Raw genomic sequence first — 12,899 nt, 5'->3', positions numbered from 1 at the left:
TCTCTTTCTGTCACTGCATATACATCTAAGCAGTCCTTTCTCACATCAGTCTCTCCGAAATGATTCAAAATCATCCAGATGTAATCATGTACAGCTGATGTAAGCATGGGTCTTTCTGAACTAGTGGAAAAAAACCAGTGTTTCTGTTTTAAGGGAACATGTCTCTCCTCTTCTCTCTTCTCCTCTCTCCTCTGAAAAATGCATTTTCAGACAAAAGAGCAAACTCAGTGCAGTGCAGACAAGGCAATTACATCATTTGTGACCTCGCAGATTCTCACTTGCCTAAAGAAAATGACAAATGCACACAGTTATTTTTCAGAGCAAACTTCCAAAACAGCCATAAGAGTTTCTCAGTTTAAAGTCTACATGATATGCTCATTGTTAGGACCGATCACGAAAAGACAGGATCATTTTAATTTCTATAAGGAGTAGGTGATTAGAAGCCTTTGCAAGGCATTTTTCTTGAATTCTTCATATCATACTGTAAAACTATGATTTTTTTCCTTACTTTTAAAATGGATATTGCACTGCTCCAGAATTTTCATTTGATAAGTTTTTTCTTTTTATTTTAGCTCTGTAAGTATTTTCATTGTTTGCTTTGCTTTCCATTTAAATTCTAGCTTTATTGCTGAATACCCAGATGTGGGTCGTCAGGTCTGACCCACTGATCTCTCCGTGCCAACAGTACTTTAAGAAGAAAAAACCCAGGCTGTTGTAGGAAAAGACCACGGTAGAACTGGGAGATATTTGTTAGCAAAATGACCCACTGCTCATAAAGACAATAGAAAGCCCCCTTTTTCCTGCCCATGAGTCTGGGGATGAATGAGTCAGGTATCCAAGGCTAAGCAGTGTTGCCAGCATGCATATTGCAGGTTCATGGAGTCATCTGGGGAGGGAGGGACATCTGGAGGCCTCTAGTTCAACCCCTGCTCAAAGCAGGGCTGATTCCACAGATACATCAAGTTGCTCATGGTTTTGTCCAGGCAGGTTTTAGAAATCCCTGTGGACACAGATCCCATGGCCTCCCTGGGCACATGTTGCAAGTTTTTTTTCTTCTGCCTGGTCACAGTCTCTGGGCTGCAACTTGTACCCTTGCTTCTTGTTCTTTTGCTGTGCCCCTCTGCAAAAAGCCTGTGTCTGGTTTCTCTGTAAGCTCCTCTCTGACAGAACACTGCAGACAAGCTAACAGGCAACCGTTAGATTTTATAAAGCAAGCCACTTTCACTATGTGCCATTACATCTTAAAATAAATTGGTGTTCTTGTAAATTCATCTAAACTGAGTTCTTCTGGTTTGTTTAGACGGTGTCACAGGTGCACTTTTATCACATGAACATCTCCAGCCTCTGAACACACATTTTGCTTGTGACAACGCACTGCTGTCTACTGCTGTATTTTGCAGAATAAAAGCTTTAGAAGCACAGCTTGTTTCAGCCTTGTCATCACCCTCTGTCATCTTGTCATAGTCTTTTTGGTTTGTTACTTCTGTGGAAAAACTTCATCCGAATATCAAAATGCTTCTTTACAAGCTGTAATCTGGGTTGGGCATCCACATGGCTTAACTCATCCCAGGATCCACCATCACCTTGTGTCTTCTTGTTTCATCAGATACAGCCTTCACCAGGTAGAGCCTTGCCTCAACTTCTTTTGTTCCAGCCACCTGATTAATATGCTTAGCTTACAGTACACGAACGCTGGTGAGGCCAGTAAAACAGCAGGGATTGCTGTGTATGTCAGCCACATGTCAGGGAAGGGGAGAGTGGTTTTATAGCCTTGACCTTTTAGACTGTTTGCAGGAGCATGGAGAGGCAGTTCAGACCTTGCAGCACTGCAAGGAAAGATGGTGGGGTTGTTGTGTAGGAGTCCTCTGTACATCATTTAGAGTTTGGCAGTATGAAGCTACACTGGGTCTGTTGAGGTAGGCAAGTGAATGCAAGCTTACATTCTTCCCCATCTTGACACGTGCTCCTGATTGCACATAGACTCTCCGCTTGTAACCATCACGTTAACGTTGCTTAGTGATGTTCTAGTGCTAGCAGTTACCAGTTCCAGTTCTGCACAGAGTAAATGTGGTAACAGCTGAAGATGACACCCCTTCTGTGGGTGTGACAGTGTGTCCTTCATTGCATGCAAGGGCAAAAGTAGACTGGAAACAGCAGTGTGGGCTGCCAAGTAGAATTCAGCACCTTCGGCCACAGAACAGTCAGTTCAGCACAGGACTCCAGCAGCCCCAGGGTGCACATTTTGAAGAACTTGAACTGCTGCTCTGACAACAAAATGGACCTTTCCACTTCTCAAAGGCTGAGCTGCAACACCAACTTCCAAGCTAAATTGAGTGAATGCCATGAGCTGATCTCCAGAATGGATTTCAGTTCTAAACCCTATGTCACAGAAAAGCCTGTGTGTACAATGAGGCACCCAGAAGACATGATCAGAGCTAAGGCTACAGTCAAAGACACTTCCTGCCATAAGTGAAAGACCATGCATTGTTATCCCACACTGCAGCAAAAAAGATGTCATCTAAACAGCAGACCCATGAATTTCCATGCCAGTAGCTTCATGTTCAGCATGTGGGTCTTGGAGTAGGTAGGAAGCAAACAAGGTTTGAAGCCTGTGAAATGGATTTCATCCTTATGCAGGGGTTTAGGTAGTTTTAGGGCATGTCAACTCTTTTTGAATTTCAGGTTAATACTCAAAGATGTTGCTGTGTAGATTATTTTTCTGAGTGCCATGGATTCCCTTGGATGCATTTTTCAATGCTAAGCAGTATTGGGGTGAGTATGTGTGGAGAAGTGGCTAACAGAAAGGTCACATTCCCATCAACGAGCTGAAATAGAACATTTGTTTAGAGAATGGTGCAGACTTACTAGCACCAGATAATGAGGAACTGAGGGACATCTGGAGGGAAGCGCCGTGCTCTGGCCAATTAAAGCCAAGGACACTAACTAATAAACAAGATAAGCACATAAAAATAGAGGATATAAAAGTACACAGTTTAACCGCAAAAATAATGAGCTTATGCAATGCCTTATTTGTGCAAGAACCAATCAAGTGCCTAGTATTTGCATATTCACTGTTATATTAACCGAAGGTAGAAGCCCAATAAATGTATCGTGCTTATTGATCACAGTGGTCGTGTTGATTCCTCCCTGCTGCAACAAGTATGTTTCAGTGTCCTAAGCAGTTTGGTGACAGCATGTCAGGAAGGAGCCAGTGAACACCCCTTCCAGCACACTGACAGATTGCCTTCTCTCCTTTCTTTCACTCTCACATACTTGTTTTTCCTTCAAAGGACTGAAGCAGTGAGCCTGCTGGAACCACTTCCATAGGTAGCATGTTCTTGGTGATTTTGTAAGGTATGTTCTGGAATGGTATGTTATAAGGTCTTCCGGAACCCTGTATCTGTGACTTGGAGAATGATTGGTCGGGAAAAAGTGGTGTATCTCCCTGCAGACCATACGTCTGCACAACATCTAGTGCTTTGGACAATAGAGGATGTCTTTGCAAGGTGAGATACAGCAGAGGTGCTGTTACAGTTGTAGATCACTCTAGCATGACCACAGCCCAGTGGTTGAGTGAGCACATCCTGGTTCAACACCAACAGACTGTAATGCATGGTGCTGGATGTGCCCCTTCAGCAAAGTGCAGCACTGCACAATGTGGACTTACAGCATGAAGTCTGCTTGTTTGGCCTTCCATGATGTCCTCTATTCTGCCACACAGGCATAGCTTGCTTTCCTTCAGATCTACCCTGTGTCTTACCCTCATGTATTATAAAGTGTTATCTCTCGAGCAGCATTTTAACCTGTGGGTGTGAGAGCACTTAGCAAAGAAGGGCATGTCACTCTTGCCAGGACACAGTTGGAAAGGCAAAAGTAAAAGGACTTGCCCCAGGTCACTCAGCAGGCCAGTGGCAGAGGCTGGAAGATTGCTCAGCATTCCTGTCACTTAGCACAGCACCCTTTTCAGTAGGCCAGGCTCATTATTAATGCATCATATACTTGCAGAGTATAAAAGTATATAGACATATATATAATACATATATAATAGTGTTAAGCCTACAATACCAGTCCACAGAAAAGTGGCTAGATATCCAATCACGGAAAACACACCATATTCCCTGCAATAAAACATGCTGTGCAGTGAATAGGCTGCGTGCCCCTATGGCAAAGAAAAATAAGTGCATAAAGGCAGGACTGCACCAGCAAAAAAAAAAAAAAAACAGGAGGGCTTCCAGAGGTCCGATTTATTTGATGGTTTTAGGATTCTGTAATGATTTTTGTCCCCTCTGGTAATTTAAAGGAGCACGGAGGCATATGGCCAACATCAGACTGAGAGCTCCCTTATGGTACTCTCCAGCTCTTACTATGTTTTTTTTCAGCTCGCTTCTAACAAATGAGACCACAACGAGCACTTCCTTCCACAAAACTTGCAGTGCTCTCTAGCGTTATTTCTTCACAACTACAAGTGTGCGACAACTTTATGTTGCTCCCTAGGAGGCAGAAACACAACCACGAACGAATTTTTCTGGGCCATATAATTTCAAGATTCAAAAGGTAATTCTTCCAGTTACAGCTCTGTAGAGCACCAGCGCTTGTTCGTCCTGGGATCCACTCGCATGAAGCTAAGGGATTTGTTCTCAGCTTTTAAATGAGTGAGTATGTGGGAACTGGACACTGTGCTTCAGTCTTTACAGAACTTTTTACCAGGACTAGCTAGGAATCCATTAAGAAGTCCACGCCTTTTATATTTTACATAATATGCTGTATAAATTTTCAGTGCATATATTTTTTTCCAATGGAAGGAAACATCTTAAACCCCAGAATATAAATGGTGATCAAAATGCCTTGAAGAAGAAGAATATATTATACGACCTTACCACATCCAATGTGAGGTTGTGGCACAGTTCTCAGTCACAGAGAGTCAAAGTCAGCAGAACTACAGTGTACAACGTGGGGTGGTACAGAACAGGGAGAAAAGGCTGAACTCAGCCCCTGAAGAATTTTCAGTAGTAAAGCCTGGATCTTGGTTTGTTTTCTCTGCAAGTTTGGGTCCCTACAAAAATACCATGTAAAACATTGCAGGGAAAGTAACCGAGCGAGCTAACTAACAGTTTACTGTCTGACTGCATGGCTTCTAGAGCTAGAAGTCTAGACACATAGTGATGTATATATCTAGATGCATAGCCTAGATCAAGACATTGATCATGACATTAAGATTTCAGAAGCAAAGAAGAGAAATTAAAAGCTGAAATAGGAGCCTGCTGAGTTAAAGCACTGAAAAAAGAAAACTCTATAAGTGTCGCTGTAAAGCAACAGTATGTGCAAAGCAAGCCATGGGCACAGATCTTGCCAAAGCATCCCCTTGTGATGATGTCGACTTAAAGGGTAGCAGTTAATGGTTTGATCAATATAGTGACTCTTCCACAGAGAAGTATAAGGCTAAAAGTCCACTTTAGGCTAGCTAGAAAACAGATGTTATACAAATCTCTGACTCTATAATGTACTTAAAATTAATAAGCTGCTTATTTTAATAGCTCTAAGGGCAATGCATCAGCTTCCACAAAGACATGTAGAATATATACTTTCATCCTGAAGAGAGACAGAAGCCTGAAATCTTTCTGGATTTTAATCACAAATAGAATCACAACGTATTGATTCATCACAATTCAGGTCTACAATTTCCCCTTCATCTGACATCATGTCCTGGGTTTACCAGGAGCCGTTTTGCTCCTTCTTAGTAACTGGTGCAAGCTCTGTGTTTTGACTTCCAGCCTGGGCAGAGAGCTGATAACACCGATTGTTTTTAATTGTTGTTAATAATGTTTATTCTGGCCAAGGACTTTGGGAGTCTCATGCTCTGCTGGGGACGAGGGGAGGCCGGGAGGAAGCAGAGACAGGACACCTGACCCAAACTAGCCAAAGAGGTATTCCATACCACAGCACGTCATGCCCAGGGAGGTAACTGGGAGTTACCCGGAAGGGCACTCTCTCTCGTCGGGGGGGGGGGGGGGGGGGGTCGAACTCGTTCGGCGGTGGTATCATATTCTCTTGTTATTTTCTCTTATCAATATTATCATTGGTGGTAGCAGCAGTGATTTGTGTTACACCTTAGTTACTGGGCTGTTCTTATCTCGACCCGTGGGAGTTACATTCTCTGGATTCTCCTCCCCATCCCTGCGGGAGTGGGAGGGTCGGGGGGGATGATGAGTAGACAAGCTGTGTGGATCGGTTTAAACCACGACACATCGGATATCCTGTCCACTGTAAAGTGGTGTAAGCCTTCAAAGACCCTTCAGAAGCCCTATTCACTTTCACGTATCTTAGATACCCAGAAGGACTGCACTCTTCTTGCAAATCCACTTGTACAGGGAGTGGCAATTATCAGCGTACACTTGTGTCAACTTATAAGCAGCACATTTCTCTTCTTCCCTTCTTTTAACATAAAGCTGCAAGAGACAAGCAACACACAGATATGAAAATCATTGAAAAGTTTTGTAGCATATCGAAAGAGTGAAACCACAAAGACAGGGTATTGTCTTTATGCTGTCTTTCTTTTGATTCTCTGACACACACACAGGTTTTATTTGTTTAGTAAGCTTCACTCTTTCTCTGTTTCCTTACCTGTTATGCAGCTGGAAGTAAAAAGTTTACACAGCACAGGCACCTCCTAATAAAATCAGTTCCTTTTTGAGAGCTATCAGGGGATTTCATTTTTCAACTGCATTTATTGACCAGAATTCTGTACTAAGGAAAATCAGAACAGGCTGAGCAGCCTAACTGGAGTATGGACTTTTATCTTACTACTGCTTTTTCATGGTCTAATGGCTGAACAGCCCAGGCACAGAGAGTGGAAAACACGTCACAGAAGCCAACACAGATTCACTCCAGAATGAACCTACCTGTGCGCTGTAGAAGCAGCTGAAAAACTCCTGCAGCTATAACATGCTGTGCTTTCTTACTTGAACTGTTAAACCACATGCCTTCATTTGAAGGTGTAACTTCTAATGAGAAGTTTATTCACTATTCACTGCTAAGACAGCTACTGACTCTCTTCCTGATTTTTTATAGTCATGTTTTTAATAATAAAATATGTGCAAGACCTAGGCTATTGCAGCTTCTACTAAGAATTTCACTAATACATTAGTACTAAGCAGCACCTCCCTGTTTTGAAAGATGAGGCAGCAAGGAATTATTGTTTAGGGCTATTTCTTTTTAGTGAACTTTTATTTGTCTGCTGTGGAGTGTCATCACATATTATGCAAATCAGAGTCACTAGAATCAGACGGATGCAGTGTAGGTCAGGATGTGGTTTATCTGTTGGCTACATCTCTGTAAGACGACAGCTCCTTCTCCATTTCAGGTAGGAGGGCAGGGGGATTGAGATGAAGTGTTGCAGCAGTCCTCATACTTTATCCAGTTCCCAGAAATAAGAAAAGGAAATATACCACTCTGATACCTTTTATGCATAGTGGTACCAACCACTAAAGGCCTGCCCGATTGCCAGCAAGGACCTGAATGTCAAGTTTCTGTTTCCTCTCTGAGATGAGATGTAGTAACAGCTGTACATTCCTATCCTGCTGCAGAGCAGGAGTGGGATTCATGTTCTGATTCATATTAATTTTTTTAAGTGAACTTCTTATTGCCTTCCAGATGGTGATCAACTGACTTTCACTTGGGTGTCTTGAAAGCACCTGTTGTATCAGAAAAATTCAGGAACTGGGACTGAAGGAAGAGGCAGAAGAATGAGCAGCAGTCTTCAAAGACCATTTTACTAGGAGCCTGGGCTGATGAGCTGTATGTTGGCTGTATAAGACAGCGTCCTGGGTTCAGCAGTAGCAGTCAATTGTCTTCTTCTTAGTAGCTGATGCAGCGCTGTGTTTTGACTTTCGGGCTGGGAACAGAGCTGATAACACAAATGTTTTAGTCTGACCAAGGACTTTCTGAGCCTCATGCTCTGCCAGGGAGGAGGGAAAACCGGGAAGAAGCAGAGACAGGACACCTGACCCAAACTAGCCAAAGAGGTATTCCGTACCACGGCACATCATGCCTAGGATGTAACGGAGAGTTACCCGGAAGGGCCAGGACCGCAGGGCTGGACGAGGTATCAGTCGGTGCTTGGTCGGGTGGGGCTGGGAGACTTATCGGTTGGCTGGTGCTGAGGTGTTGTATTCTCTTCCCTTGTTATTTCCTTTATCATTATTATTGGTGGTAGCAGTAGTGATTTGTGTTATACCTTAGTTACTAAACTGTTCTTATCTCAACCCGTGGGAGTTGCATTCTTTTCGATTCTCCTCTCTGCCCCTCTGGGAGTAGGGGGAGGGCAAGGGTGGGGGGGGAGGAGTGAGAGAGCAACTGCGTGATTTATGGCTGACTTTTGTCTAAACCATGACAGCTGTAACCCAGTGCAAAAGAGTATAGAATCATAAAAACATAGAACAGTTTGGGTTGGAAGGTATCTTCAAAGGTCACCTAGTCCAACCCCCCTGCAATGAGCAGGGACATCTTCGACTAGATCAGGTTGCCCAGAACCACATCCAGCTTGGTCTTGATGTCTCCAGGGATAGTGCATCCAACCACCTCTCTGGGCAGGAGTGGGGGCAGTGGAGGAACAAAATATAATAAATATAATATAATATAAGTCAGGCAGAGTGGAGGAATTCTGAAAACTGACAACATGGGGAAGGCCTTTGGTAACAGAAAATAGCTTAGTTCATCCTAGACAAACACAAAACAAAATCTGTAGTTGTACTCAAGTGCAATTTATTCAATGCAATTCTTTGTTACCTTCTTTTCCTCAGAATCCCAGGGGGAACATTCACATTACAGCAGCCAAGAGCCCCAAACTGTCTTATACCTCCTTCTCCTCTCTCAAACAGCCCCTTCCCAGGAATTCAGTAAGGGAGCTTTTCACTTGCAAGTATATGAGGCTTACATTCCTCTTCGCATTCTGTTTGTATCAAAATAAATTATTGACAAAGGTCATAATAACCTGTACAGCTTTTGAAATGCAGAGTGTAAGTTCTGACTTCATTTGCATCAGTGTAAAGCAGGGATAACCTTGGTGCAGGTGGCTGTTGGGTGTGAAGTTGGCATCAGTTGGACCTGATTCAGGATGTGTGTTCTTACACACAGCATCTTGAAAAGCAATTCAGTGACACAGCCTGTCACCTTTACCATCATCTATGTATTGGCCATTTTACAGGAATTTCTTAAGGCTGTAGAATCATAAATACTGGTCATAAATGCTCTGGAGAGAAAGACAAGGGGAACTGCTATTTGATGGGCCTAAAGCAGGTAAGATTTTTCTCATGAGACTGCTTAATCCATCTGTAAATGATCATACCCTCATACCTGTCACTTCATTCTCCTTCATCCCTAGAAAATATATGTGCATTTGTTAGACAATGTGCATTTCAGGAAGACGAGCATACAGAATCACAGTGGAAACCAAATATTCTCAAGATATGAAAAGAGACTGAAATGTCTATACTGTGTACTGAAAAACATGTATAAATTAAAGTAAACAGGGATGACCGATAACATTGTCTGGGTGTGCTAAGCTACCAAAAACCCCTTCTTGAATCAGGGACTTCTCTACATTGCCGCTGTTGGAGTTAAGTCAATAGTTCATTTTCAAAGTCATAGTTATAAATCATGGTGGGGGTGGAGGGGAAGATTCCTGATAGAAATAACATTGTGCTGTAGCAAATTCTACATTTGCTTAAGTACATGTTAGACTATCACAAGGAACTCACAAGGCCCCTCTCAAGGCAGTGCCATTCTCCCAGTAGAAGGTTTTACCTTTTCTTGTGCAACCCAGTCCAGCACTTTCAAATGCTTGGCTAATGAATGCTAAGAAAACAAAAAAGAGTATTTTGGATTTTTGTAAATGTGAGCTCTCACAATGAGATGCAAATTCCTCCAGTGACTTTTGAGTAGAACTAGTTAATCACTCTGTCAACTAGAATACCCATAAGCATTTTACTGATCGTTTTAGAGCTTAATTCTGCCTTTGAATTGACCCTTACAGTATCACAAACTTCAGTGAAGTTGTTCAATTCTATACTCTTGAAAATTATTACTGTTCACTACTCACAAAAATAGCCAAACAGCATGTATTTGTTGTGTCTGTCTATATACTATCAATCCATATATATGCAACAACTCAGTCTAAATAAGCTGGTATATACAGGTGTTTCCTGCATTTCAGATGGGCATACTGGGACTCCTCCCATTCCCAATGTAATACATATTTTAAAAAATTTATCAGTGGATGTACAAATAAAAAGAGTAAAAGACAGTTCAGTGCTCCAGAAGTTTGCAACAACCTGTAGTAAACAAAGCAAAGAATAATGGAAAGTAACAAAAACAGCACTTGCAATGGGTTAATGTTACCTCACGAGATGACTATTAGCTGTCAGCATGGCCTCTAATGGGCATGGAAAGAGTGCATCCTTATACACCTCCACTCTTCCCCAGCAACTTCAGTTCAATAGCAACTAACTTTCTGATTCAACTAGTTTATCACTGACCGAAAGACCACAGATCTGTAAAAGTACGGTACACTTTCAGTAACATGCAGTAGTAATATGTCACAAGCATTCACTGACTAAATGCAATTGGACCATATCACAGGAAAATCCAAGTATTTTAACAAATTTATTAGCATGAGAAAATGTCCAAACCAGCTTCAGCAGCAGTATATTCCTACAATTGATATAAGAATGCTCCTCTAAAAGGCATTATGGCACATCTAAAGATGCAAGCAAAGATGCATAATTTCCACTATGCTGAAGAATGGTTTTAAATGTTTGGTTTCCTATAAAAACCAAAGTATCCATTTATTTGTCTGTACTGAATGCTGGAGAGATTTATACCTGCTTTGAAGATGAACATCCAGAACAAGAGTAAAACTAGGCAAACTGATCTATTACAAAGAGCTTTTCATAGTCATTAAAATCAAATCCAGGCACCAAAGCGGTGTGGAGCAGCTGGTACTGCTGCTGCACTTACTGCAGCCACCTACATACAAAGTACTTCCCACAATCTACATTCACACAGTTTACTTATTTTACAAGGATTTAAAGGATAACCATGGCATACAAAATGAACAAACGAATGAATGAATGATTGAGCAAGATGCAGAAGTTGCATTTTGTTTTGTTGTTGGGGTGTTTTCCTCTGCTTTAAGAGGAAGGCTCAAATTCTCTCTTCTGCTCAGTAGAAGAGTATGCTTACCACTCACAGTTCCTTCTGTGACTGCATGCCACCTTTGTGACTTGCTCTGGCCAAGGTTCAGGGTGCTGGGCAGTCATGCCTGCCCCTAATTCACAGAAATACTGAGCATGAATATTCACACTCAACCAATTTGGACTCCTATTTTAGCTACTGGTCACTCTCTGGATTGTTCTTTGAGTGTAGCTGCCATGGATAACAGAGGAAGCTAAGGGAGTCCAGCTAGTTTGCTTAGGTGCATGCAACCCCCAACATCACAGTTACTCCTGAACTCCTCTCTAAATTCCCCTTTCTGTTAGTCCTTTGCTCCTCTCTTTAGCCATTGACCATGCCCTAGGAAAGCAACAGACAGGTCTCCAGGCACTTCTCTGGGCCTTGTGCAGAGCTGCAGCTCTAGAAGCTAGCTTGTTTGGGTGAAGAATTATAGCAAGGGAGCTAGAAATTAAGAGGGCCATCCCCTCTCAGAGGTATGCCAAGGAAGAAGGAATCAAACTATATGTGATTTTTGCAGCCCTGCTGTGTTGCTAGCAATGATACCTAAAGCTCAGTGCAACCTCCTATATCCCCTTTTACCTGTTTTAGACAATAGGAATGATGTGAAAAAAATACAAAATCTAATTATTGTAGCCATGATACTGAAGTCATATGGTAACCACCAGCATGCAACAAGACACTAGAAAACAGATTACTCCACAGAACATCTTCTGTCCATGAAAGTGCTGGTGAAACTCTACAGAAAGCACCTATGGTACCATAAGAATAAGAGGGCTGGAGCTGCTTTCCTATGAAGACAAGCTAAGAGAGCTGGGTGTGTTCAGCCTGAAGAAGAGAAGGCTCCAGGGAAGTCTTAGAGCAGACTTCCAGTACCTAAAGGGGGCCTACAAGAAATTTGAAGAGGGACCTGTTACAAGGGCATGTCGTGACAGGACAAGGGGGAATGGATTTCATCTGAAAAAAGGAAGATTCAGATTAGATATTAGGAAGACATTCTTTACTGTGAGAGTGGTGAGACGCTGGCACAGGTTGCCCAGAGAAGCTGTGGCTGCCCCATCCCTCGCAGTGTTTAAGGCCAGGTTGGATGGGGCTTGGAGCAACCTGCTCTAGTGGAAGGTGTCCCTGCCCGTGGCAGGGGATTAGAACTGGATGAGCTTTAAGGTCCCTTCCAACCCAAACTGTTCTATGATTCTATGAATGAGAAGACTGGGAAATGTATCATTCAAATGTCTGTCAGGCACAGAGAACCTAGAGTAGATGTATCCCCTGGGGTGTCTGTCAGGTCGTGGCCCACGTATGGCTGCTTGCTCATGCCTCCTCAAACAGCTGCAAAGAACCCTGTCTCAACTGTACAGTGGGAGGAGTACTGTTCAGGAGTGGCAACTCCTTCACGGGCCAGGGTGTAGGTACTGCCACCTAACAGATAGGGTGGCTGTGCCCGCACCCTGCACTTGTTAGGCGTGGACACAGCAGCACAACCCTGCCACTCAGCCCCTGCAGCCCGGCTGGCCAGAGGCAGGGGCTAACAAAGCAAAGTGTCGGGTCCTGCACTTCGGCCACAACAGCCCCATGCAACACTCCAGGCTTGGGAAGAGTGTCTGGAAAGCTGCTCAGAGGAAAAGAACCTGGGGCTGCTGACTGATAGCTGCTCAACAAGAGCCAGCTTCTGA

At 43.0% G+C, this 12,899-nt stretch overlaps 1 protein-coding gene across 4 annotated transcripts in view; it reads left to right on the top strand.

Moving 5' to 3' along the window:
* Nucleotides 1-12,899, top strand: part of LOC136010492 (C-type lectin domain family 2 member B-like) — a 40,792-nt gene that overhangs the window by 22,396 nt on the left and 5,497 nt on the right. The window contains exon 6 of one of the 4 annotated variants that reach the window (XM_065671794.1): nucleotides 7,651-8,261. The exons of 1 other annotated variant lie outside the window; for it this stretch is intronic. The gene's annotated coding sequence lies outside the window, so the exon portion shown is untranslated. Of the gene's footprint in view, nucleotides 1-620; nucleotides 3,110-7,650; nucleotides 8,262-12,899 lie in introns of those variants that run through there. 2 more of the 4 variants (XM_065671821.1, XM_065671802.1) reach the window with 2 other exon arrangements.

Source organism: Lathamus discolor, chromosome 1 (genome assembly GCF_037157495.1).
Source record: "Lathamus discolor isolate bLatDis1 chromosome 1, bLatDis1.hap1, whole genome shotgun sequence".
Lineage (NCBI taxonomy): Eukaryota > Metazoa > Chordata > Aves > Psittaciformes > Psittacidae > Lathamus > Lathamus discolor.
Note: the sequence above shows the minus strand (reverse complement) of the source record. Positions and strands in the feature narration are given on the sequence as shown.